Source organism: Heterocephalus glaber, unplaced genomic scaffold (genome assembly GCF_053883595.1).
Source record: "Heterocephalus glaber isolate CG9 unplaced genomic scaffold, H.glaber_assembly_v1.0 deba00000901, whole genome shotgun sequence".
Classification (NCBI taxonomy): domain Eukaryota; kingdom Metazoa; phylum Chordata; class Mammalia; order Rodentia; family Bathyergidae; genus Heterocephalus; species Heterocephalus glaber.
In genome coordinates, this window is record NW_028258171.1 from 11600529 (window position 1) to 11628391 (window position 27863).

General features: G+C 46.4%; 1 long non-coding RNA gene across 2 annotated transcripts; it reads left to right on the forward strand.

The window, feature by feature from the left end:
- Positions 1-10966: 10966 nt before the first annotated feature.
- LOC110350286 (uncharacterized) lies at positions 10967-27415 on the forward strand. 2 transcript variants are annotated; one of them, XR_002396757.2, is made up of 3 exons: positions 10967-12319; positions 21376-21693; positions 22598-27415. It is a non-coding gene; the product is annotated as an uncharacterized LOC110350286 (long non-coding RNA). The 2 variants fall into 2 exon arrangements; XR_002396756.2 differs by lacking the exon at positions 10967-12319 and adding an exon at positions 14788-15650.
- Positions 27416-27863: the final 448 nt, after the last annotated feature.

Below are 27863 nucleotides of genomic sequence, written 5' to 3' on the forward strand. Positions count from 1 at the left end.
AGCAGCCACCTGCCTGTTCTTGTCCGGGCTCCGCACCCCACTTCAGGGTTGGGCACAGGCAGCTTTCCAAAGCCCAGGTGCAACCAGCCAGAACCTGTTTATCCTTGGGCAGTGGCCAGCTTTGGGGCCTCTGGTGCTCTGGCTCTCAGGAGCCTGCTAACTGGCACGGTGTCACACGTGGGTGGGGACACTGATGAAGGCGTCACAACCGAGGTGGACTCTGCCCACCCTTTGGCCAAATCAACAACACTAGACCCTTAAATATATGGTGAACTAAGTGAAAAAGTCAAGGAAAATTAAAACAAGAAGCACTGGAAAGATTTGGGCTTAATATTCTCCTCCTTTTTCCTTTGTAAAGAAAATTAATTAATAAACATTTATTGGTCCTTTATGGTTTCTAAGTACTATTTTTTTCAGTTCCGTTGACCCCAGGGCCTTTGCACTGAGCTACATCCCCAGCCCTTTAAAATTTTTTAATTTTGAGACAGGATCCCACTAAGTCACTAAGTTGCCCGGGCTGGGCTCAAACTTGCAGTCCTCCTGCCTCAATCTCCCAGAGTGCTGGGATTAGAGATCTGTACCACCACACCCGGCCTTCTATGTACATTTTTTAAGGCATTGTGACTCATTGATACACATAAGTGGTAGTTTAAATGTACCTTTAGACTTCATGTGATTTTATCCCTTCCAGAGCAGGTCTTGCTCTCTCATGTCCTGGATCTGACAAATTCCTATAAAAGGAGATTCTTTGTTGGATGCAGATCCTGAAGCTGTTTCCTCCCGGTGCTTCCAGACCTAAGACAGAACCCCTTTCCCACCTGGACCCGGGCCAGGCTCTGTCTGTTGCTTACCTCATCAACCTGAGCTGGAGAAACAGTGGGGAGCAGTCCCAGTTGTGGGGAAGATGTGTCCCTGGCCATGGTCATGACCTTGTGTATGACATTTCCTCCTATGCAATTGAACAGATTTGGAGACAGTCTATGAACATCTCCCCCCCCCCTTTTTTTTTGGTGGCACCAGGAATTGAACTCAGGACCTTGTGCTTGAGAGGCAGGCGGTACCACGGAGCTAAATCCCTGGCCCTCTCCCCGATTTTATCAAGTGTTTGGTTTTCTACTGAGTCTTCAAACACAGCTTGTATCTTATTTACTGTTGGATGTATCATGAATAGTATTTTCTTGCTTCTGAAGAGCTTAAAAATAGACCATCTTTCTGATTTTTTTTTTCTGAGAATATAGTTCTGCCTATAAGTAGGGAGATGAAAATAGCCTTCTAAATCTGTGGTCCTTAAGTTTGCCTTGCTCTTAAATTCACCAGGAAGCCAGCAGGGCTTATGTGCATGCTGTAGAGTTGAGAGGACAGAGATAAAGTGCAGTGCATTGTGCTGAACTTGGAGGTCTGGCAAGACCTGGAGTCCCTGGTTGGGGAATTGTGACAGTAATGCTAACCAACAGGAAGGAACGTGGGGCAGGTGAGTGGCTAATCCAGGGCAGGAATGGGGCCATGGGGAGGTGCTGACCTGCAAGGGACAGGAGGAGCCTGCGTAGTTTTCACAGGTGCTCGATTCCAGGACAGGAGGTATGGGTATTTCCAAGGCAGTTATCTGAAAGCTTGTCCCATCCCTCTTGTGAACTGTTTAGTATCCTTCAGCACATTACAGCTTAGATCAAATTAGTGGAGGTCAGCTTCTGTTGCTTGCAACCAGAATAAGACTGGCTGATTTGATGTCCTTGTCTTCAAATCCAAAGCGGAGCTCCCAGGGCTGCTGGCTGGACTCCATTTAGAGCCTTTGACCCTCCACACTCCTCCATGAGAGAAGCTGTACTGAGAGATTTTAGGACCAGTGTACAGTCAGGGTTTTGGGCATGTTTCCAAGTGGACACAATTAACTTGATGTGGACAGAAATTCCCCTGAGTATGGGCCCGACATAGTGAGTGTGTAGTCTGAATCCCAGGCCTCAAATCTGGGTGATGAGAGACACTGAGGGTTTTAAAAAAATGTATTTAAACACCTTAATTTCAATTTTAGCTTTTCCTGCCTAGGAAGGAAATGTGTCCCCAGGCATACTGGGCTCCCTCTAGGTCTCCTTTGCCCCGAGGGACATTTGGAAGCCCAAGGTCTCACAGTGCCAGGACTTGGGGAGGTCTTGCGGCCAGCACGTTGAGCTGCGGCGGTGACTGCTGAGGTGCCCGGGGTCCTGGCCAGTGTGGCCCCTTCTGACTGGACTCTAGTCCCTGCTGTCTGAGGAGCTGTAGACCTCTGACTCCCCTCATCCTTCAGGTCCAGGATCTTTCACTCTGACGGACATTCCACTTTCTTCATATTTCTCTTACTGACTCCCCTAACACTACCTAATAAAACAATATTATTTTTTGAGACAGGGAGGGTCTCACTACATAGTGAAGCTTACTTTGTAGCCCCAGCTGGCCTCGAACTCATAGCAATCCTCCTGCCTCAGCCTCCCAAGTGCTGGAATTACAGGTGTGCCCCCCCCCCCCCCCCAGCTCACCACCTAATAAATCAGTCAATGGCTTTAGCTTTTGGAAACAAAACTCAAGGAGGAAAATGTCCCATAGGCACTTGTGCCTTCTGCCTGGGCACAAACTTCTTCCAAGGACCCACAGAGCCTCCTGCTCACACAGAGGGAGGGAGATGGGTCACTATGGGGTGGGGGACGGAATTTAAAAACATTAACAGGTTTTTAGAAAGTCCCATCAACAACATCTAAGATTAATGAGGGGAAAAATAAAACAGAAGTTCTGAAATGCTATCAGGTGCCAAATAGAAGGGTTAACTGGATTTGTGTTTGATGTCACCATCGCGTGGGACCCCTTGAAGTTTAGTCAGAGACGCCACCCGATCGCCAAGCTGCTCGGCATGAATATCGCTGCCTCCTCTCTCACCCTCGCTTTCTCGAGTCAGGAATGAGGAGTGTTTCTTGCTTGGATTCTGTAAATCAAGTCAGCACTTTTATGTCTAATTAACACGGAACTTCTACTCCAACGGAGGACAAATATTTGTGCTCAGAATGAAATAGCCTCTGACCCACAGCGCCCTCCCAGGAGGTCCCAGAGTCCGGCCTCTGAACGCGATCCACCTGCTGTGGCATGGCCAGTGGAGCCTCTGCCGCCGAGGGACCCTGGTCATTCCTGGACACATGTAAAGGAAGCACCCTCTTCCATGTTTTATTCCTCAGACACAGGGGATCCACATTTTGGATGCTTCCCTCTGCACTGGGAAGGACAGAGCCTAGCAAAATCAATGCACTGAGGCCATGTGAGGGACGTAGGCTGCTCTTCCCAAATCTGTAACAGCTGTTCACTCTGAGCCTCAGAGACCCTGATTCAAACTGGGTTAAGTGACAGGCGGACTTGTCCCTTCTCATCCAGTGCCCTGGCAACATCATGGGAGACGCAGATTGTACTTGTCTCTCCTCTGCCACCCTGTGTGGCTTCCCATGACTGAAGTCTTTGTGAGCATCAAATCATAGATTTCCAGAGTTAGAAGACAGGAATGGTTTCTTCTTGCCTGGCTCTTCTTCATGGCAAGAGACACCCTGCCCAAGGTAGGACACAAGAGGAAGGGTTCGGCCAGAAAGGAATCCAGGCCACCCCCTCAGAGGTGACCTTGTGGTGACCTTTCGGGGCACACAGCTCTTCAAATCCAGACCCAGGCTTTTCTAGGGTAGGAAGGGATAGATTTAGCCAGCTGTGTCTATCATGGCAGCTTATCTCCTCATGAGCTCCGAAAGGCCCTGTAAATGTGTTTTGTGCATTTTGTGCTCCCATTTATTGAGTCCTTCTCCGCATTCCCTGGGCTCTAGGAAGCCCTCAACAGCCACAGGAGTCTTCTCTGTCCACCCCAATCCCCAGCAGATGCCCCATGCATGTCCCCAGTAGGCTCCTAGTTAAGGAGTGGAGAGACTCCCTTTTCCTGGCTAGACTGGAAGAGAGCTCAGAACTCCGTCCGTCCGTCCATCCGTCCGTCCTCCACTCACTCACTTTATAACATTTGCTGAGTTCCTACTGTATGCTACCCTGGCAGGGTGTAAGCACATAAAGGAAGTTAAGGCACAGCTTCTGTCCTCGAGGAGCTGATAGAGGAAACAAGTAAGCAAGCAAACCATTCAGCGTAATGGTTTTTACAAAACTAGAGAACTACAGATGTTTTGTTCAGGGACACCATGGGAAAAACGAACATTTGCAAGGTAGACTGGGAGACTGGCCACATTTCTGGTGTTTCCAAATGACTGGCTTAAAAAATGAATTTTTGTTTTTTTGTTACAGGGGATCAAACTCAGGTCCTTGTGCTTGCGGGGCAGGCAGCGGCACCACTGCGCTAAATCCCTGGCCCCTAAAAAATGAATTTTTGAAGAATAATCAAAAGGTAATACGAAGTGCTGTGCATGAAAAGGGAGGTGTGCGTGTGGGGCTTGGACCCTCCAGTTTTTCAAAGCAGCTGGTGACTTTGTTATTTACTACTCCTAATCAGAAACATCTCTTTCCTAGGGTTTAATTAGGAGTGAATACTTGATGTTAGAGTATTCTCTACTCGCTGCTGAATATTTCATTTGAACTTTTGTCAAGCTCCAGGAGAAACAAAATGTTTTAGGACAGACACTGTAAGGACTAGGGCCTCTCATCCTCGAGATCACTGTCACTTATTTCAGGTTTGCCACTGGAGCCAGGGAGCTGCAATATGGGGAGACTTGGGTTGCGGAGTTGTTCTCAGTTCCCAGATGTGTTCCCCACTTCCCCTCCAAACTGTCTGGTCATCGTCTCCACATCTTCTCCCTTCCCACATTTGTCCCTGTGCTCTGCCCATGTCCTTCCTTTTGGGCAGAGCCTCAGTGTATGTGATGTTTCCATCACAACCATGCAAATTATGCCCACGTTTAGTTCCCTCCTGTCTCTATTCTAAGTGCTAATCCCACATTCCCTTATGATGGCTGGGTGGATCCGCCTGGGAGTACTGCTGCTGGCACCTCGGTCCTAGCACACCTGAAGTCATCACGCCTTCCCTCTTCAGCTCCTTTCTTCCCTCTTATTTTCCTCCTAGTATTTATTCAAGGCCAACTCAAATCTCTTCTTCTCTGCGAAGCACTTTCTGATTACCTTTCAGTCAACAAATAAATATTTGCTGAGTGCTTGTTATAAGGCTTGACCTATGCGGGGCCAGAGTAAACGGAGCTTACATTCCTGCCCTGGAAATGCCAGGTGGTGAGTGACGGACTGGGGAGGAACTCAGATGGGCTGAGACCAATCCTTTGCATCTCTGACGCCCTGAAACTTCGCTGCCTGTGTAATAAAGACACTAGGACCACAGCTCCTAGCACTGCATGCTACTCTATGTGCTTAACACACAGCGGCTCAATATTCACCCTGACCTTGGGAGGTGGCATCGGCCCCCACCCTTTTTAGAGAAGAAGAAACTAAGGCACCAAGGGGTTAAAAGATTCATCCATCCAGGGTGACAGAGCCAGTAAGTGGTAAGCTTACTTCTCTTATAGCCAGGAATGTAAAATTATAACAAATTCTGTGTGGGGTAAAAATAAAATGTTTAAACTTAATATAGTGCCACAAGTTTTTATAGAGCGGTTTCTCAACTTTCAGTATTTTCTTAACAACATTAACTTCTTGGAGAAATAAGAATGATTAAAAATTATAGTAAACTCAATCCAGGCATACATGCCTTTAATCCCAACACTCAGGAGGCTGAGGCAGGAGGATTGCTGTGAGTTTGAGGTTAGCCTGGAATACATAGTGAATTCAAGGCCAGCCTGGACTACATAGCGAGACTTTGTCTCAAAAAAACCCAAAACAAAACAAGAAAACAAAACAAAAAATTATAGTAAACGTGCATAGGTATATGTATGCACAGCGTTTTCCTTTTGCCTTTGGCCTCTATATGACTTGCCACAACATTATCTTATTGAAACTTGTGCTATTTTGCCTTTTTAAACATTTTTATTATATATATTTGCAATTCACAATAATTCCATTCATCTTGGAGAATTGGTATGTACAAGTATAGCATTGTGGTCACTTCTACTCTCCCTCCCACTCCTTCCCCCGGTCTCTCTCTCATCTCCAGAGTCTACCTCCCTGTTTCCTGCCAACTCTCTTTTATTTTGTTCTTTAAATTAGTTATATTTTGGGTCTCTCATATTAGAGAAACCATTAGAGAAACTTTCTTTCTGATTTATTTCACTTAGTGTTATGGTCTCAAGATCCATTTGTTTTTCTACAAATGATGCAAATTGATCCTTCTTTATGGCTGAGTAGTATTCTACTGTGTACACATACGACATTATCCATTATCCATTTCTGTTGATGGGCATATTGGCTGCTTCCATGATTTAACTATTGTGAGTTTTACTGTTATAAACACGGGTTAAACTTTTGCTATTCTGTGCATGATGGATTTAATCTTCATTTAAAAAGATTTCATTACATATTATTTTTCTTAATTACTGAGGTATTTCGGCAATACCCTTAAATCTTGTGCCTGAGATGAGCGCTTCACTTTAATAGACACACTGAGGGTGGAGTGGGGTTCAAATGCAGGCAATCTGGCTCCAGGTCTATACTCATTGCCAATTTCTTTTTCTTTTTTGAGACAAGGTCTCCCTATGTAGCCCAAGTTGGCCTCAAATTTGTGGTGATCCTCCCGCCTCAGCCTCCCAGGTGCTATCAGCATTGTAGACTGAGAAGAGACAGACACTGCGTTTCCACTGACTTGTGCTGTTGCTGTGTCAGGCCTTGGCTGAAACCCACCTGGCCTCAAAGATGTGAGAGAATAAAGCGCCTCACCCCTTTGTGCTGGAGATGGAGCCCAGGGCCCTGTCCCATTTGTTAGGCAAACACTTGACCCCTGAAATACAGTCCCAGCCCTGAGCCTCTTTTTGTTGAAGCTGAATAAATCCATAACACAAAGCCACGTATAGTGGTGCACACCTGTGGGCCTGGGGGGCAGGAGGCTGAGGCAAGAGGATCCCGAGATCTAGGGCAGTCTAAGTCCCACAGTGAGTTCAAGGACAGCCTGGACTACGTGGTGAGACCCTGTCTCAAAAGACCAAAAGAATAAGAATAAGAATAAGAATAAGAATAAGAATAAGAATAGTAGTAATAAGAAGACATAACTCCTTGATTCCTTTTTCTAACTGAGCTGAGCCTATATTTTGACCTTCAAACAGCTTATTTAAGTGAAACGAATGAACCTAAACCCCTCGTTTTTCACTCCTCAAAGCCTCCCCAAGATCTCCAGGCCTGTGATGGCCCAAGTGAACGGGGAAGTAACAGTAGTTTCAACCAAACAGAAGCCTGTCACTGTCTGCTGACAAGAGAGGCCGAGCTGTGCCCACCCCGGGTCCTGCAGCGTCACCTAGATTCCAGGTTTCTCCTGTCACCTTGATCTGCCACCCTTAGGACTTGGCCTTCATTGTTCAGATGACCTCATGGCCCAGTATGGCAGCTGGGGCTCCAGCTGCACAGGCAGGGAGAGAGGCAGGGAGAAGGGGACAGGAGAGCCATGGCTCCTCCCTGCCCTCTTACAGGAACTTCTGTGCAACCCCACTCGGGCCATGGCGGGCCAGTGTGGCGGCCAAGGGGGTCCTCTTCAGCCCAGCACGTTTTCTCCCAGGTTGAAATCTGGGCTCTGTGGTGAAGGAGGAAAATGGGGAGAGTGGGTGGGAGAGACAAGCAGCAGCTCCACCCCACAGGGTAAACAAACAAACCTGGTCTCTGTTCCTCTGTTGGGGTCAGTGCTCAGGGCCTGCAGCGCCAAGGAGAGCCAGGGCTCAGCTGTGGGGTGCTCTCCCCACAGGCCCTGCATGCCCAAAGCTGGGTGCTCGGTGAGGATGCCGCTCTGACCAGCGTCTTCTGGCCTTTCTGGGCCCCTGCTGTCCCTAATTAGACCATGTTAACTGAACACGTTGTCTTATATAAAGATGACAAGTGAATTATACTAATGAAAATATGAAAATAAAATGCTTTCTTCAACCCTGAGTATTATGTGTGTGTGTATGTGTGAAACTTCACAGTTCTCAGAAATGTATGGCCTCGAAAGCTGGGTGTGGTGGTGCATGCCTACAAGGAGGCTGAGGCAGGAGGATCACTGGGAGATCGAGGCCAGCTTGCTCTACATAGTGAGTTCAAGACCAGCCTGAACTACATAGCAAGACTTTGTCTCAAAAAAATTGAAAAAAAAAAAAATTAGCCTTTAGAGGAGAAGCCCTGGAAGTTTTAGTGTAAGAGAACAGATCAGCGAAGTAGAAAGGTAGAACGCTCATTGACATAATTACCACTCTTTGGTAATAACACGGTAGCTCCAAATCACACCAGTTCTGTGATTTATGCGTCTCTGCAACTCTGAAGCTTGGCGCCTGCCTCCTACACCCTCTGTAGAATCCTCCTCACCTGTGAGTGTAGTAACTTCCCCCCTGGCTGGTTATATTTTCGCTAGCACTCCTTTTGGGAATGACGGAGGAGGCAGAGGAGGAGGATTCTCTCCCACTGCCTAACTACTGGGAGCATGTTTTTTAGGAGAGAGGATTAGTGATAAGTGCAGCCATCTCTTCAGGGTGTATTATGCAAAACCCTTTGGAGAGCTCTCCTCAGGGTAGAGATCTTGAAGGCTAAATAAAGGAAACACGCAGCAGTAGGAGACTTCTCTTCTTTTCCACGCCAAGGACTTTTTAAACCACCCTCCAGCTTTGCCCCAGAGGTGGGGATTGAACCCAGGGCCTTGGGTGTGTGAGGCAGGCACTGTATCACTGAGCCACGTCCCACCCCAGGAGGCCCCCGTAGGCCCCTGTGCTGAGCAGGGGGTCGGGTCCTACACCCTTTCTGCCAGTCCATTGGCCTGGATTGAAAAATCTGTCACTCTGAATAGCAGGGCTCTGTGATAAAATCTGCTGATCAACTTTGGCTTCTCTTGAGTTTTATATCTGAGTGTCCTATATCTAGTAGTTTATCTACTCGTTTTGCAAAAGAGCCTTTTCAGAGTAGAGCCTGCTTAAAATTTGGGACCCTTATGGATGCTCCCAGATTCTGCAGGGAACAGAGCATTGTTTTCAGTCTAATTGAGGAATCATATCATCATATACAGTGCAGTATGAAGCACTGTCATTACTCAGGTTTGCCTAAGGTCAGTCTCACTTTGAAGAAATGAGGTGTAAGGAGAACTGGCCAGAATTAGCGGTTCGCCCTGAAGGTGGTTTTGCTGAGAGCGTCCCTCCCTTCTGCGTATGCCTGGGAACCTGCTCCAGGATGGGGCAGACACGGCCTCCTGCACTTGGGGGAGAAGAGATGATCCCAGAGGGCCTGCTCCTTTTTCAGCACAGCCTTGGCTCTGTAGGGGGACATCAGTTACCCCTGGGCTGGACTCTTAAAATCCTGCAGTCTAACCAAGACTCAAGTCCATTATGACTTCTACATGAATAGCCTGAGCAGAGAAAATAGTGCAGTAGGTCATCAAGGTCAGGGTGAACTGGCGAGAGGCTCAGCGTCCAGACTGGTGAGGAGGGGAGCGAGAAGATTTGTTGCAAAGGGAGTGAAGGCGTTGGGAATGGTGGACAGCATCGAGCTCTCTGCGTTTTCCCGGAAGATGATATCTTGAAAAAAAGGCGACCAGAACTTCAGGGAGGTGGGGCAGACTCTTCTGAGGACAAATTAGCAGTTAACAGTCACCTTTCCTATCTGTCAGTGTCCAGGCTCCATGAAAGTACAACAGGGACTGAAAGGTAGAGACGGGAGGGTTTAGAGTTGACTTCTAGTCTTAGATTTTAGTGTCAGAAGGTTAAGATGTAAAAACTTCGGAGACTTGGAAGAATGTGATTCAAAATACAAGCTGAGAGCCCCCCATGGGTCTGGAGGCACAGACAGGAGTGGATGTGATGTGGCCTTGTCCTCAGGGAGCCACAGGACCAAGTGTGACAGGCTTCCAAGATTGAACGGTGTCAGCTGAACCCTAAGGACACTTGCAGAGCCACATGCTAATGTTGAGCATGGAAGGTCTACAGTGACAGGACTGCCTTTCTTCTCCCTACTATGGTGGTATGGCCCACACTCCCAAAATACCCTCGTATTATCCATTTTCCTGCTGCATTGCCCCAGTACCTGCCCTGACTTTTCTCTTGCTGAGCTCTGCTCTACCGCATACTTGCCTTCCCAGAGAGCTAATTATAAGCCTCTATTTTAGTGCCTACTTACGGCGAAAGCTTGTGTCAAAAGCAGCGCATACCTACAGAGAAACGGAAAAGGGTATAATTTTTAAATGGTGATGAGACAGGGCTCTTAGATATGCACCACTGGCTGAGTGATGGTTCAGGGAAGTTGAAATCCATCCGGTCAGGCCAGAGCAGGCCAAGCAGGTGCCCAATAAATGTTTATTGGCGATGACAATGACCTCGCACAAGTTTGTTTGAGGCATTCACTATTTATATGAATAGGCAGAGAAACTGCTATCATCACTTGGGCCACTGCACCGTGGCACCCCAGATTTACACCGCTTTTCTCTCTTCAGGAGGAATGTTTCCGATGTGACTGTGGTTTGGAATGTTTGAGCGTTGGGTCTGTGTAGAGTTGTATGAAGTTTGAGATTTTTAGTTATAGGCTTTCTTGTCAATGCTACAGTCTCTTTCTGACCTTCAGCCTTTGAGCCAGTTCTGATTGCAGGGATGTTATCACTTTCTCTTCCATACCTCACGGATATGAGGAAGACAGGGAGGAAGGCAGAAGTAGGAACAGTGTGAGTGTCTATTTATCTGCACCTTTAATTGGGAAGCAGAATATCAGCCCTTCCAAACTGCCATCTAGTCACGGTCTTGGGGTCTGTATGAATGCCCACCCTCTAAATGTAAAACAAGCACAAACTCTGAACACGTACAGAACTTTCAGGGGATTTTATGCTACAGACAGAAATATCTGCAGGACTGGGAAAAGTCCCCGGGCCTTTCAGAGACCCTAGTTTGCATGGATCATACAGCCCTGTATTGCTGGCAACTGCCTTTCTGTCCGTCATCCATCTTGAAGCTGGGTTGAACGTTTCATCATATTGGCAAGCAGGGGAATGTTTTACCTGCTTGACTAGTTCTCACTATTTTATTCAGGTTTCAGTCAAATGCTTCTACACCCTGCTGGGTGTGGGAGGCTGTGACTCAGGGGGAGAGGAGGTATCACTCTGTGTGCACATCCTGGCTGTTGCAAGGGTCCAAGGACTCCCTCATTTGGGCTGGGGGCCATCTTGCTCTTGTTCCTCCCCTCGTACTCTGTGTGTGGACATATGCTTGGCTACTCGTGCCTAAGAAAACTAGTCAGTTGAGTATTCAAATAGTAAATTAATTCTTCTTTGCTCAAGTGGTCCAAGCAAGTTTTTACTAGAAATGTACACTGGTGCCTGAGGAAAGTGGGGGTAGGAAGAAGAAAGCTTGAGTTTAAAAGGAAAGGAAACTGGGAAATAGTCTTAAAATGTTGAATTATGAGTTTGGTGATATGTTTCCATTGTCCACAATCTTTGTGCTCTGCACAGGAGTGGACCAAGAAAATATCTTTGGTTGTTTTTTTTTTTTGGTACTAGGAATCGAATTCAGGGCTTTGCATCTGATAGGCAGGTGCTGTGCCGCTAAGCTACATTCCTAGCCCCAAGAAAATATCTTAATGAGAATAAACTTGAATTCATCTGTTTGTTCCAAGAAGTTGACTTTTTCCTGCCTGGCTCGCTCAAGCTCGGAGAGGGCCTTTGACCATGAGATCTGACTCATGAGTCACAATGTGCTTCTCACACCTCCTGCCCCGCCCGGGTACAGCCTGGTGTTTGCCAAGGCTTTAGTGCTGAGCGAGTGCTAAGCAGGGGTGGGGAGGAAGCAGCTGACCAGGCCCTGCAGTCAATGACCAGTGAAGCTTGTCAGAGGGCACCCCTGGGTTACCCCTCACTCTCAGAGGCTTAGTAGTTGAGCAAGAGTTACACCCAAGAGTGTTTAAATCAGGCATTCTAGGTAGCTGGTCCCAAAGGCAACTGTATACCAGAACCTCAGGGGCAGCAGAGAAGTTGCTTAAAAACAGTTTCAGGACCAGAGGGTTTCATTGGTGTCTTCTCATAAACATGTAAAGAAGAATTAACACCAAATCCTTCTTATTTGTCCAAAGGATTCAAATAAGAGGAAATATTTTCTTAACTCATCCCAGGAGACCAGACTTACCCTGATATGGAGGCCCAAAAAAGACACCGCAAGAAAAGCAAACTACAGATCACTACCTGCTGCAAACACAGAGGCAAAAGTCCTCAACAGGATACCAGCAAATCAAACTCGGCAGTGTGGTAAGTGGATTACATACCATGACCAAGTGGGATTCATTCCTGAAAGGCAAGGATGGTTTAATATATGAAAATCAATCAGTATAGTGTCAAATATCCCATTAATAGCATCCAGGGGAAAATCATGTGATCACTTCAGTTGATACAACTTTTTATGATACAAAACACTCTGAGCTAGGAGTAGAGGGAAATTTCCTCACACAGTAAAGATCATGTATGAAAACCTCCCAGCTAACATTACTCAATGGTGAGAGACTAAAAACTTTGATAAGATCAGCAGTAATAGGGGCTGGGGATTTAGCTCAGTGGTTCCAGTGCCTGCTTTGTAAGTGCAAGGTCCCAAGTTTGATCCCCGGTACCAAAAAAAATCACCAAAAACCAAAAAACCCCCAAAACAGCAGCATGACAAGATGCCTGGTTTCACCAACATAGTATTGGCAGTACCACAAGTAGGCAATAAAAAGAAAATAAGTATTATTTCTGTTCAGAGATGACATGATCTTATATGTAGATAACTCTAAAGATTCCACACATTAAAAATAAGAAAAAAGAAAAGAGAAGAACTAGAAGCCATATGCAATAGTAGACACCTATGATCCCAGCACTCAGGGAGGATTGAAAGTTTGAGTCCCACTTGGGGAACTTAGTGAGACCCTGACTCAAAAAAAAAAATAAAAAAAGTAGCTGAAGGTGTCACTCAATTGTAGAGCACTGCTGGGTTCAGTCCCTAGTACTGCACCAAAAACCAAGCCAAACCAAAGTCAAACAAATAAGCAAAACCCAAAAAAGAGCTAAAAGTGGATTCAGCAAAGTTGCAGGCTCTAAAATGAATACACAAAATAAGTTTCATTTCTACATATTAGCAGTGAGAAATCTCAAAGGGAAATTAAGAAAATTGTTCTTAACACCTAGGAATAAATTTAACTGAGGAGGCTAAATACGTCTACCCTGAAGACTACTAAACACTACTGAAAGAAATTAAAGATGATATAAACAAAGGAAAAGATATTCTCTGTGTGGATTGGATGATTTAATATTGTTAAGATGAAAATACTACCCCCCAAAAGAAAATACTACCTAAACCAAACTGCATATTCAATAAAATCTTTATCAAAATTGTGGTGGCATTTTTTCCTTCAGAAATACAAAAACCCACTCTAAAATTTATAAAGAATCTTAAAGCATCCTAAATGACCAAAATAATCTTGAGAAAGAACAAAATTGGAGGTCTCACACTTCTGATTTCAAGACTTACAGCAAAGCCATTAGAATGGCTATTATAAAACAAAAACAGAAAATAACAAGTGTTGGTGAAGGGAGATGAGGAGGAGCTAGAACCCTTGTGCGTTGCTGATGCGGATATAAAATGGTGAAGTGGCTATAGAATACAGTTTGGTATTTCCTCAAAAAGTTAAACATAACATTGCCATATAATCCAGCAACTCTCCTAGGCATATAAAAAAATTGAAAATGGGGACTCAGACAGGGTATAATATAACAGTGTTTATAGCAGCATTAGTCACAATGGCCAAAGGGTAGAAACCACCCAGTGGATGGATGGATTAAATACTTACAATAAAAAAGAAATGAAATTCCTGATACATGTGATGACATGGAGGAACTGAAAATATTTTATGACAAGTGAAATAAGCCAGGCAAAAAGAACAAATAAGATGAATCCACTTGTATGAAGTACCTAAGATTGGCAAGTTCATAGAGACGAAAAGTAAAATAGGCCTTACCAGGGACTGGGAGCAGGAGAAAAGGGAGTTATTGCTTAACTGGAATAATGTTTCTGTTTGAGGGTGATGAAGTTCTGCAAGTAGATAATGGCCATAAATGCACCTCAATGCAAATATACTACATAATGCCACTGGGCCATATACTTAAAACTGGTTACATTGCTAAATTTTATATCATGTGAATTTTGCCATAGTAAAATTCTTTTAAAAAACACATTCCATCTGGGTATGGTTGCGCTCACCTGTACTCTCAGCACTTGGGAAGGCTGAGGCAGGAGGATCTCAAGGTTGAGCCCAGCCTGGGCAATTTAGCTACGTAGGGAGACCTTGTTTCAAAAATACAAAATAAAAAAGGGCTGGTGATGTCGTTCAGTGTGAAGTCTCTGGGGTACCCAGAAGTCGCAACCCAAACCAACATATTTCAGGCTCTCACCCTTAGAACTGATGGGCCGCAGCAATATGGGGTAGGAACCTGGAATCTGTAATTTAAAAACATGCCTCCCTATTTTTCTCAGGCAGAGCCAGGTACAGAAATGAGCTTTAGTCAGTCTGGGAACCATTGCTCCAGTCACCAGCTATTTAAAAATATTACAGTGATACACACACACACACTCATGTTCATAGCAGCACAATTCACACACAGTCTTGGAATTCAGCATAATCTTGGAAGCAGCCTGTGTGACTGGATAAAGAAAATGTGGGATTTATATACAATGGAGTACTACTTTGCCATAAAGAAAGATAAACTTGAGGAATCTGTAGGTAAACGGTCGCACCTTGAGACCATAATGTTAAGTGAAATAAACAGCACACAAACTTAAATATTGCATGGTTTCTGTTATATAAGAAACCCAAACTAAATAAAGAGCAAAATAAATAGGAAGTAAGGAGATGGGTCTTTCTCAAACGGAAAGAGGATCAAGAGAAAGGAGGGAAGAGAAAGGGGGTAAAAGGAGTTATGTGTTCTGTACATGATGTCTCCACGCAAGGAACGTAAACATTACGGACCACAAATATGGACTATTAAAAAAATGGTAAAAAAAGAAAAGGGAATTGTCCCTACTGTTTCTTTGGTTTGTCCACTAAAAAACTGAAACGACCTATCCTGCCTGCAGTTCGCAGGAGCCTGGAGCAAGAAAATGGCAGAGTGGAAGCTGCGTGCACGGAGCCGTGACTTCCGGGCTGCGAGGCTCAGCTGGGCCGGGAGGAAGGGACAGGCAGGCCGGCCTCACCGCTGCAGAGGGCAGGCCGTCGTCCGGGGCTCCCCGCCGACCTGCAGCAGCCCTTTCTGGGGGAGCCTCGGCGTTCCAGGCAGCTGTGGCCAGGCCTGAGTCAGTGGGAGCCCCGGGCCGCCCCGCCCTGGGGCGGATTAGCTAATTATTAAAAAGTGCTCCGGCAGCACAAAGGGCAGGAGGACGCGCCGCCCTGCTCCGCCTGCTGGGAGCTGGCACTGACCGGAGGGAGCTCGGCAGGAGGGGACAGACCGAGCCGCCCCTTCCCGACACGCGGGCTGCCCCTGGGCGTGGACTTTTGCGCCCAGCCTCTCCGGGAGAAGCCAACTTTACTTTGTGGTTAGACTGTAAGGTCTTTAGGTAAATGAGCTGCGACAGATTTTATTTTTGTTTGGTCCATGCTAACATTTTTTGGGGGGCGGGGAGTGGCTGGTTTTTAATGTTTATGTTCAGGTCGTTTGTACATAAACAAGATCACACAGCATGTTGTTTTCAGGCTGAGTTTTAAAAAACTTAATACACCTTTCTGTGTAGGTGCAAAAGAGCGTCTCTCCATTTCATTTATGTACCCACTGTTTCTAGCGAAAGACAGGAGGACTAATGCTGCAATGAACATTCTCTTTTGCTGAGTCTCTGTACAGAGTTCTGGAAGGCCTGAAGCTCACTATGCAGCCCGGGATGGCCTCAAAGTCCTGGCAGTCCTCCTGGCTCCGCCTCCACGGACATGGGCCACTACATTCAGCTGCAGTGAACATTCTTACACACAAATTTATGTGCACAGGTGTGTGCAGAGCGTTTCTGAAGGGTGTATTTCTAAAAGTGGAGTTTCTGGATAGAAGAGAATATACAGTTATATTTTTATTTTGAGACAGAGTCTTGCTATGTAGTTCAGGCTGGTCTTGAACACAGGCTGGCCTTGAACTCACAGCGATCCTCCTGCCTCAGCCTCCCGAGTGCTGGGGTTACAAGTGTGCACCACCACGCCAAGCTACAGTTCAATTTTTAATGAACAATGCCAAGTTTCTCTCCAAAAATTCTGTTCTAATTTATATAGTCACCATTATACTCATCAGCACTGGACATTGTCATTTTAAAAATATGTATACTGCCAGCATCATATGCAGAAAAAAAAACTGTGTCATTTTAAATTGCATTGTCCTGATTTACCCGTGGGGCTCTGCATCTTCTATGTCTATTGATTACTTGGGTCTTTGGGGAAGCTTTTTCTTGAGGCATAAAAACACAGAGAAAATATAAAAAAGCACTAACGCACTGCTCAATAAATTAATTACTCTTCCTCAGGTGAATTCTTCATAATAACTACCACCCAGATCAAGAAAGACAATATCAGACCTTTTCCTGCCTCTCCAAAGTAATCACTATCCTGACATCTGACCCCTGCAGTTTAGTCATGTCTGTTTTTGGCCTTTATAGAAGTGGAATCATGTAAATGTGGATTGCATCTGGCTTCCTTCATTCAACGTAACATTTCTGAGTCATTCATACACTTGTGTGTAGCTGTAATATATTCGTTTGCATTGCTTATTATATCCCATTATGTGAACAGGTCACCAGCTATTAACTGATGGACATCTGGGTTGTTTCCAGCTTTGAGCTATTAACTGATAATGTTGCTTGATTCTTGTGCATGCATTTAGTACGCATGTGTGTGTTTAGTATTTCTGTTGTGTATAGATTTGCAGGTCAGGAGCCATGCTCTTTCAACTTCACCAACTGGTATTTGTGAATCCTCTATGAATATAGTATTCTTTGCACATTTATTGTTGAGGGGCTTGAGTTTTACTGTTGATTTGCGTGTGTTCTATTTACTCTGGGTATGAATTCTGATGTATTTGCTGGAAATATTTCCTCTCAGTCTTTGTTTACAGCTTTTATTTCACAGAGTTTAAAATTTCTATGTGGTTAAGTCTGTAACTTATTTTCCATTGCTTTCTGGGTTTTATATCTTGCTATCTCAAATTATAAAATATTCTCTTATGTTTCCTTCCAGCATTCATTTTATTATGATTTTCACATTAGGATTTCTAATTAGTTTGGAATCTATTTGTGAAGATGAGCAGCAGCCTAATTAATTATCTAACACTCAGGGGATAAATAAAATTAAACCATTTGCTACATAGACCTTTTAATATTTATTTTAAAAATCTCAAGATAGATAACAACATCAAAGAGCTAAGAAACTGTCAAATTTCTTTATTTTTTTTTACTTTAGAATAGTCTCCCCTAAATTAAGCTTAAGTTAGATTCCAAATGACTCAAATGTCCCAGTTTAGTCCAAACGACTCAAATACTGAGCATATGAATACTCAGTGGCTATTTATTCACTTAGGATGGGCTTATGGACTTTAAAGTGTAGGTCTTGTGGATTTCTGGGTCTGATAGGACCCTCAGGGATGCCTGGCTACAGGGCATCTCTTCTCAGGTCTGGGAAACTACAGCAGCCTTTCACCTCCCAGAGCTCCAGCTGTCTTTCATCCACGTGGAAGGGCCTCATTCTCATGCCGAGCCGCAGGACAGAGACGTGCTGGGTCAGCTTTGGTCAAAGACATGACTTTCTCAGGCAAGGCTGCCCACTTGAGGGAAAAGACTATTGGCCAGTTGGGAGATCGGTGGGTGAGTCAGGAAAGGAAGGGGCGTGTTTGAGCCCAGTGGATTTTCCCCTTTATAGGGAATAGGCCACACCCAGCCACCCCCATTCATTGGCAGTGCTCAGCGTGTCTCTGTGCCCTGACTCCTACCTCACTGCTTGCGGTGTGGGGTGGTTTTCTTCTGTTCACCCCCTTCCTCTTCCCTACATGCTTCTGGTGAAGGCAGGTGTCTTGTTATTTTAGTTAGCAGGTTGTAGACCTACAGCTTCTGTTAGGTTGAGGAGAAGACACATCCTGCTCAGCTCGACAGAGAGCTCAGTGGAGGCTGAATGTGCAAGTGTTGGAGCTGCTTTTCTTGGAAATTGCTCTCCTGGCTGGGCTCCAGATATATAATCAAAGTGGCCTGAAATCACAAGTTCTGCTGCTTGCATTCTTAGCTTCACATTTGAAGAATTTGGCTGGTGCTTGTTCTGAAAGCCTGGATTCTCTACTGTTTGTTGCACATGACTGTGTGTGTGTGTGCATGTGTGTGCACATGCTCCAGCGTGTGCTGTGTGGTACACAGGGTTGTCTGCACAGGCATGTCTTCCAGCTGCATTGTTTTTACCTGCCGGGAGGCTGTGATTAAAGAGCATGGTGTACTGCAAATTTTCTTTGATTTCAAGGATTCTTGAAATTTGTGGTTTCATGTGTTGGAGAAACGTGCTAGAGAACCCTGCATGTAAGTGTGTAACTGACCTGTTGGGCACAGGAGCGCTGCCTTCTTGCAGGATTCTATCTCCAGAGATATCTGAGGCTAATCTGCTGAGAAGTCAGTGTACCATTTGGGGGGCCAGGGGCAGGTGTACGTGACCAGGCACTGGGGGAAGTGAAGACCTGGGCTTTGAGGAAGTCAAGATTGAAGTCATCAAGGCAGTTATTTATATCTGAGCAGTGCGCATCGAAAGCCAAAGCCTTTCATTCTACCACTGTCACAAAACTGGTTTACTGTAGAGAAAGGGCTTGTATTTTGCCTTGTGAACTATCTACTAGACTCAGAACTTCTCGTGTGGTTCAAGTTTCTGGTAATGTGGACCCAGACTCTGTCATGGAAAACTGGGTGCTCACGCACTCCTCCCTCGGCCTCCTTTGTGGGCAAAATGGCTCACATCTGGTTGGTGGCCTGTGACTTGATTTTTGCTTCCTTTCCCAAGAAACCACCCCTATGTGAGCAACCCCCAACACAGGGTGTGTATGTGTGTGTGTGTGTGTGTGTGTGTGTGAGAGAGCTTCAAATTATCTCAGCTCAAAATGAGGACATGAGACTCTAATAACCTTGAAAGAAATGCAGTAGGAACTCTTAGATCCACTGTCATGATAAATGAAGTCTCCTATAACCAGCTTCCATCTTTATAGCACCAGTTCTAATGGCCACCCCCCACCTTTGGTTATGGGAAATGAGTGTGTCTTGGGACAAACTTGTCACGTGCTCGATTCAGCAGCACATATACTAAAATTGGGACAAACATGTCAGAATTATGAGGGAGAAAGTTGGCAGTGAAACAAACTATGGGCTATGCTTGACAGGAGCTGAGAAACAATACGTCTCAGATTCCTATCAGCCCTCGGTTTCTGGCCCAGAATTATGACTCAGAAGCCACAGGAAGGGAAGAACCGCCACAGCTCCTGAGAGTCGTCACTGAGAAGCCAACAGAGGCCATTTTGCCCAGAGAGTGGAGGAGTCTGCAGTCCCCAGCCCCTGCTTCAGCGGATATTGAAAAGAAAGAACTTGTGGCCTTAATTATGAGACCAGGAGGTAGATGTCCAAAAAGCAGAATCCCCATCATGAGAGCGGGAAGGAAAGATGAGGTGGCGGGAAACATGAGCACATCTGCATAAACGTTTAGATTTTCCTGGATTTGCTTGGTCCCAATCTTTGGGAGTTTGCCTCTTACAAGAGTAAACACGTTTTAATAGTGAGCAAATATTAGTCCTCATAATTAAAACCTGTTGAGCTGAGCAGGAAACATTCAAGGGAAAGCTGCAGGTGCCCTTGAGCAGGGTGAAGCTGGGAGGATCTCGAGGACGTGTGGGCTCCTTCTCCCCCAAGGGGAGCGGCCTGGCACGGAGCCACAAGGACAGGAGAGAAAACAGATGGCTCACAAAAAGTATGAGCAGCACAGAAAGGTCCTGAGCTTTATTTTTTTTGGAGGTTTGGATTCTGAGCTTATTAAGGTGTCGGCCCTGGGAAGAGTGTGAAAGACAGCTGAGATTCTTGCATTTTTGTTTATTGAAGGGAGGGAGCCATCTCACTACTCAATCTCTCTTTCTTCCCTCCGAAATTCATTCAGGGGATGACACTGCTAAGACTACGGCCATCTTAGGATCCATCTGGGAGGGGTCTGTTCTCAGCTCCACATTTCACCACATGAAATAAAGAAAGCAAGCTCCTAAATGACTTCAGAAAGAAAAGCCAGCCTACTTTCTGAAGTCCAGTTTTGCACTGTGATGGCTTTCCCGCCCGAGGGAGGCGTGTGATTCCTTCCCTCCTCAGCCCCTGCACTCGCCTCATTTCCAGGCCTGGTCACTCAAGGACCAGCCTGCAGCCCTTGGCCTAGGGTTCTCGGTGATGAGTGGGAGGCAAGCCCAGCTCTGGCTCAGTCTTAAGTTCCTTCCTCACCAGACTGGAGACGAGTGGGTGTATGACTCACCCTAATGCATAGCAAGACATGAGCCAGGCTGTGAGAGAAAAAGAAACAACATGCTGATGGAAAATTAATCTCATTAGGGAGATCTGTTTGTGGTGACATTTGAAACGAGCCTGTTTTGTCACCATAGAGGGAGAACCTGAGAGATTCCCGAATGCTTCATTTGTGCAGCTTGTTCCAGTTGTGCCTAAAACTGTATGCTTGAACATTTTAGTCATTCAAGCCAACAAATGCACTTATTTTACTTTATTACTATTTGTTTGCTGGTGGTGGACATGGAACCCAGGGGTGCTCTACCACCGAGCTCCATCCCCAGCCATTTTTATTTTGAGAACAAGGTCTCACTAAGTTACCCAGACTGGCCTCAAACATGGGCTCTTCCAAGCATGGGCCACTGCATCTTGCTTTTTCAATAAGTCATTTTGTGATATGTTTGTGCTTTTACACACACACACACACACACACACACACGCACACACACACATATCCTAATCAATACAGCAATCTTCAATAATTGCTGTGACAACAAAGCTATGGTGAATAAGAGGGGCTGCAGAGTCACAGGACATATTTGTAGGTAAAGACTTCTGCTAACCCTTCTGGGTCAGCCTCCTTGGCTCTGTGACTAAGACCTTAGGGCTTTACTCTTAAGCTCTCTGGAATGAGGTGTTTCACTGATCTGGTTGACTGGACCTCACTGGATACTATTCCATGAATCAGAAATGAAATATGCAGCACTGTAGCCACAAAGGAATGAAAACAGCTCATTTTCCTTTTGTGTCTCTCCAGGATTTCCTTTCTCTGTGTCACACATTAAAAGTGGAGAATCATAATGATAATCCCATTTGGATTTATGAACAGTTGAATAGACTATTGAAAAGATGCCTTAATCAAGAAATAAATTCACTGCAGAATTGCATTCAGGGTGGGACAACTACCTTTACCCATGGATTTTCTATCGCTTCAGGGAAAACTCTTCGATGTTTGAATTAAGCACCACATCTGGAAACAAAAGAAAACGATTACTTTCACTAAGTGCTATCTATGTCTCTAGGACTATGGACAAAATTTGCTTACATTCTGTCAAAATTCCATCCACTTTTGAAGGTAAGTCCTCGGCCCATTTTTATAGGTGGAGAAGGAGGTAGATACAACCAGTTATTACCCAGCAAGGCAACTGCCAGTGATGCTCCTACAGATTTGGGTCCCCCTGTGGGACATATGGCTCTGGCCAGTGAGCCTTGAGGGGTAGTCTTCTGGAGAACTGCCTTCCAAGTATGGGCACTGCCCCTCCATCTTTGTTCTCTCCCTTTGCTTGCTGGGAACCTGGTGGCAAAGTGGCCTGGAGACACCTACAAAGAGGAAAGCCCCATTCTGAGGGAGTGGACAGGAAGACAGAAAGAACTGGGATCCTGCTGGCATAGTAAAGCCACTGCACCTCCTTGGGGCACCTTCACACTGTAAGAAATAAGAAATAAGCTATCATTTGATTAATTTGGTGAGGCTGGGTTTCTGGAGCAAACAATTGAATGCTGCCTCAATGAATGCAGGGAACCCGAGCTGGAGTTTGAGTGACTTGTTTCCATATAAAGTGATGCCTCAAAGCCGAATAAGACATAGTATCCACCCTTAAAGACTCCATAGCTGAGTTCTAGGCAGTTATATAAAGAAACAATTGTAACAATGTTAGTACAATGATAGTGATTTGCACAGGGTTTCATGTGTGCCTAAGGAGGGGAAAAAATAAAAAGAAGTGAGGCGAAAGTAGAACTGAAGTTAGGCAGGCAAGAACCAGAGGTGGGAAAGGAGATGATAGCTTGAGTCAGTGTAAGGAAGTGAGACAGTGTAGCACACGCAGGGGCCCCTGGGCAGGTCTGAGTTGTTGAAGCATGAAGTAGAAGGTAGGCAGTGGTGGGGGACGCATCTGGGAACACCTTTCATTTAGCTATTGCTACAGAATAAGCCACCTCCAAAACTGCACTCAAAATAACTACATTTTATTATTTCCCAGAATTCTACAATCTGAGCTGAGGGCAGCCAAATGGCTCTGTTCATACAGTATCTGTTGGAGTTGAAGCTCCCAAGAACACTTTACTTTCATATTCGGTGCCTCCCACTGGGATAACAGGAACAGCTGACTGCCTGGCACCTCTGTCTCCAGGCAGCCTCTCTGTGTGGACAGCTCAGGCTTCTTCATAGCAGGGTGATCTCAAGGTAGTTGAGTTTTAAAATGGTGGATGGCTTCCAGGTGAGAGAAAGAGGATGTTGCCAGTGCATTTAAGGTCTGGGCTGAGAAGTACCAAAAACATCGATTCCTCTGAGTTCCACTTCCAACCTGTACTCTGTTGGTCAAAGCAGGTTACAGGCCAGGCTGGAGTCAAGGGAGAAGAAATAGCGTCTACTTCTTGGTGGGAAGACCAGTATGCACATATAGGGAGAGAAGAATCAGCACTGGCCTTCTTTGGAGTCTCTCTGAGAAGGGGGAAGATGAAGGATGACACGGTCTGCTTGTCAGGTAGGATGGTATGAAACCCTGCTGCAGAGGTTAGGAAGGATCTAGAAGACATGGTATAGACTCCAGAGCCTTCTAACTCTCCCATCCCTGATCACAAGGTCACAAAAGACAACACCTTAACCATCCAACAACTTCCCATCCACCATATTGAAGAACAGGAAGAGGCCAGAGAGCTAACTGGAGAGCCTGGGAATGGGTCTTCATGGCAATCCCTGGACAGCACTGCAATTTACTCCACAAGAAAGGCTCCAGGAAGGGCTGGAAAGTTGTAACAAAATAAAGAAGTTGTATTAGGTAAAATTAAAAGAAGTTAGAATAATGGCACATTCAGGGATGGTGGTTACCTCTCCAGGAGAGAAGGGGATGTGGAGTCCACAGGGAGCCTCGCCATTCAGCTAAGCTTTTATTTCTAAAGTTAGGGGTTGGATGCATAGGTGTTGTTGTATTCTTTGTGCCTTTTTGTGTGTTAAAAATAGTTCCTAATGTAACTGTTAAAAGTAGTCATTTCTGAATAGATTTGTGGGTCCCCAATGCCAAGTTTAGGTCATGACATATTGTATGGGAGTGGGGACATAGAGCAAGGCTTGAAAGAGGACTTAGATTTACTTGTTAGGAGAGTCACCTGGTTGGCTTTGGACAGGACAAGAGCAGAGACAGGGAAACCAGTAAGGGGGCTGCCACATATGTCCAGTGGGGGGTGACAGTGGTCTGGCTGCCCTGCTGTGGTTGGGTGGGTTCAGAAGCAAAGTTGGGGGGCTGGGCACTTTCCAAGATGTGGGGGGTGTGGGCAAGGCTTCTGGTTGAGTGAGGGGATGGGTGGAGACCCCCATTCCCCATGACTGAGGCCAGAGAACCCAGGTGGAGGGTGTGTGCAGGGGGAAGAGTTCAATGAGGGCAGGTTGACCGATGTGTCAGGGGTGCATGAGTGTGAACTCCAGGAACAAGTCTTGCAGACCTTAGCACTAATGCAAACTGAAGCTGCAGGAGGTGAGGTACCTAAGGGAGAGAGGGTTGGAGAGCACAAAAGAGAACCAAGGACTTCCCGGGGGGCAGCAGCCTCTCAGTCTGAGGAGGGAAGCCCTCAGTTATTTTTCAGACACCACTCACACTCCACAGAGTCCCTCCCGCCCCATCTCTGTGGAAGGCAGTCCTCTCTCACAGACCTGACTGAAGTCCCTGCTGGGAGGCAGGAGGCCCAGTCACGCCTAGGCCTCTCCCCTTAAGGTCAGCCCTGATGAAGGCCCTCTCCCAGTGTGAGCCGTGGTCTCCCAGGTCTGAGCCAGCTTCCCCCGGGAGAATCCTGTGTTAAGAGACAAGGACAGCCAGAGGGTCGGAGCTGCTGAGGGGCAGTCAGGGACACGTGGGTGCCTTGCTTCCTTGGCCACTGGGTGCTCCCCTCCTGCCTGTAGCGCACCTTTCCAAGGTGACTGTCTTTCCCCTTCGCATTCTGGTGGCCCTGGCACAGTGCTTTATGTTTGGATTTCCAAACTCTGGGCTCATTGGAAAACTTGCAGCCCCTCACTGGCCCTCTGTTAGCATTTCTCTCCCCTCATCCCCTTCCTCTTTGAAGAAGGAATATGGTATTATTTCCTACGGGGTGGTTTGCTGGCAGTAACAGGAAGATACAGAAGCTGGTCAGAGCAGTGTTGGTGGGTGGTGAGCTTGGAGGAGGAAGTGTACTGAAAAGGGATTCTACCCTGGATGGCCCCTTCTCTTTGGTCCCTTCCCTTGCTGTTGTAATAAATTTGTGTACCACCTGGGCACCCTCCCTTCTACCCTGATGCTGTCTCCTTGAACCAGAGATCTTTTTGTTTCTTAAAACTTGAGTTCTGAATTAAAATTTAGATTCTGCCTTGGACAGATACTTCTCTGAGCTCTCAGGAAAAAGTTTTCTGCCCTTCACTGGAATTAAGGGAATTTTGGGGAAAAACCAAAGCAATAATGTTGTATTTCAGAAATATGAATCTTTCAAAGCATTTCTCCAAAAAAGCAGATTTCAATTATGATAGGAAAATGGGTCGGTGGGGATATTACAGGGGTTTGGTTTGCCTAAAAACAACTCTGTAGACACGAGGAATATAGCTATGCAATAAGATAAGAAAGGAAAATTCTCATAGAGAAAACATTTTAATGAATCACTCCAAACCGTCGTAGCATCTACTCTAAGATCTCAAAATTGCTTCCAGGGTGATTCACTTATCATACTTTGGAACTCAGCAGCATAAACAGTGGCCTTCTGGTATAAAATACATGCCAAGGCGAGCAGGCGCACACAGACAGGCACTACGCATGCGCTCCGTCTCTCCACCAATCGCGGGGCTTCCGCAGCCGGGGACCTCACAAGGCCAGAAGTACCTTCCTGTGCCCCTTCCCCGGCTGTGAGCGCAAGCCATCCGAGGACATCCGAGGACATCCGAGCCATCGAGGCAGCAGGCCTGCCCTGCCCTTTCCCGGGCTCCTCTGGCACCCTGCCCACCGCTCCTGTTTCTGGTTTCCTTCGCTTGAGCATCTGATGGGACTTGATGCATCCTCTGGCTCGAGGCTTGTTCTGGGTGGCAGCCCAGCTTCAGCCTGTCCATGTCTGAGCCGGGGCAGCCCGGGAAGACTGGGGAAGGGTTTCGTACTGAAGTCCAGGAGCCAAGTTCCCCAGGACATGTATTTGAATGATATTTGGGGTCTTCTGGAAAGAAGGGTTAATTTAGAGAAAAATTCAGGCATTGGAGCCAGTGTCCTGCCCCGTGTGCACCCCACTGTCCCTCCCACCCAAGGCCGCCGGTGATACTTGGGTGATACTTTGGCTCCATAGATACAAATGGCACCTCCTCTCCCCTGCAGTCAAATTGAGCCACTTGTATGAAACGTAGAAGAAAACTGCACACAGGGTTTCTGCATGTCCCGTTGACTAACACAAGAACCCTTGTTCTGGTAATGCCACTTGCAGGAGTCTCGCCAGGAAAAGCCTGGGATAAAAATAATGGCAGCCGTCATGCACGGGTGTTCACCCGATTCTCACCCCAACCCTCCAGAGCCCTCCTGTCGTCTGTCGTCTGTCCCCGAGGCTGGCCTCGGGGACGGGTCTGGGCCCTCTGGGCCGCGGACCTTGTGTCCTGGGAGGGAGGAAAGTGACCTTGGGGTGAGTGGCACTGCATGGCAGTGCCAGCCGGGCCTCCCACCTGCCCACGTCCCTCTGGAGCCCTTCCCTCCTCACAGGCCACCCCGTCTCACCTATCCATGTTCTCACGCTTTGGCATTTCCTAGTATAGCCCTGGAAATACCCTCCTGCCCCTCTTGTCACAGAGTATCCAAAATGCAGCCTGGGGTCCTGCCTGGAACCCCTTACCTGGGGGCTCTTCGGAGGAGTCAGACGTCCTGCTCCACAGGGAGAGAAGGCGCCGGTGTGTAAGATGTGTAAGAGTCCTAAACTGGGACCTTGTGGTCCGGTCCCAGTGGCACAGCAACCAGCAGTGTTGGAGCCACAGTGGGATTTCTGAGGAAGGGAGTGGCCGGAAGGATGGTGGCAGATTGGGCGAGGCAGCTATCTATAATCCGGGATACTTAAGAGGCTGAGGCAGGAGGGTGGCAATTTCAAAGCCAGCCTGAGCAATTTAAGAAAAATTGGAGTGAGGGTGTGTGTCTGTTGGGGAAGTAGAGTGCTTGTCATTACACACACATACACACACACGCGCACACACACGCAGATGGTGGGAAAATTTGTTTGGCGGATGTGGAATCGCTGAAGAGGGTCCCATCTGAGAGATTCGTGGGAGTTACGAGGCGGGGAGCTCCAGCGCTGACCCGGAATGCCCACCTGGGGTCCTTTCAGAGAGACCCCAGACACTCAGTATCCTTCCCTGTCCTGTTTTCCTCAGACACAGACTTTAGTCTCGGGGAAAATATTCGAAACCTGAACTTTCAGGGCCAGAATGCGTAGTCGTGTATGAAGAGGGTCACATGGAAGCGATAACTACTGCACAGACTATTTTAACTGCTGAATCCGAAATCTCCGTGCTGCATTATGAAATATGCAGGAAGGGAAGTAAACAGATGACAGGAGTGGAAGAAATCCTAAAGTAATATTTTCACAAACAGATGCTGGCCCACAACACACCTTGGGGGCCAGGGAAGCTCCAGGGATGCGCACCTCGGAGGGTGGAAGAATTGGAATAAAACTGCCAAGCAAGAGCTCGTCCTGGGGATCCTGGTCAGAGCCCCTGACCGCCCAGCCACGGCCGTTCGCGCAGCCCCGGGTTAGAGAAACCCACAGACAATCATTTGAAATCACTTCTATCTTCTCTTCCAAATACAGACAAGTCCTGCCTTTTCAGTTTTGTTTCATAGATGTTTTTATTGTGGTAAAATATAAATATCATAAAAATTACCATTGTAACCATGTGTTTTTTTTTGGTACCAGGGATCGAACTTGGGTCCTTGCGCTTGCGAGGCAGGCGACGGAGCCACTGAGCTAAATCCCCGGCCCTGTAAACATTTTTAAGTGTGTAATTCAGCAGCATTCAGTACATTCTCAGTGTCGTGCAACCATCACCATTTCCAGGATTTTTTTGCAATCCCAAAAGGAAACTATTCAATGACAAATAACTCCTTTTCCTCTCATCCCTTCACTTGTGATAGAACCATTCTACTTTTTGTCTCTGTGAATTTGCCTGCTCCAGACATTTCATTTGGAGGTATATAAGATCTAGCCTTTTGTATCCAGCTTACTTAGCGTCCTGTTTTCAGTGCTCATCTAAGTTGAAGGATGTAT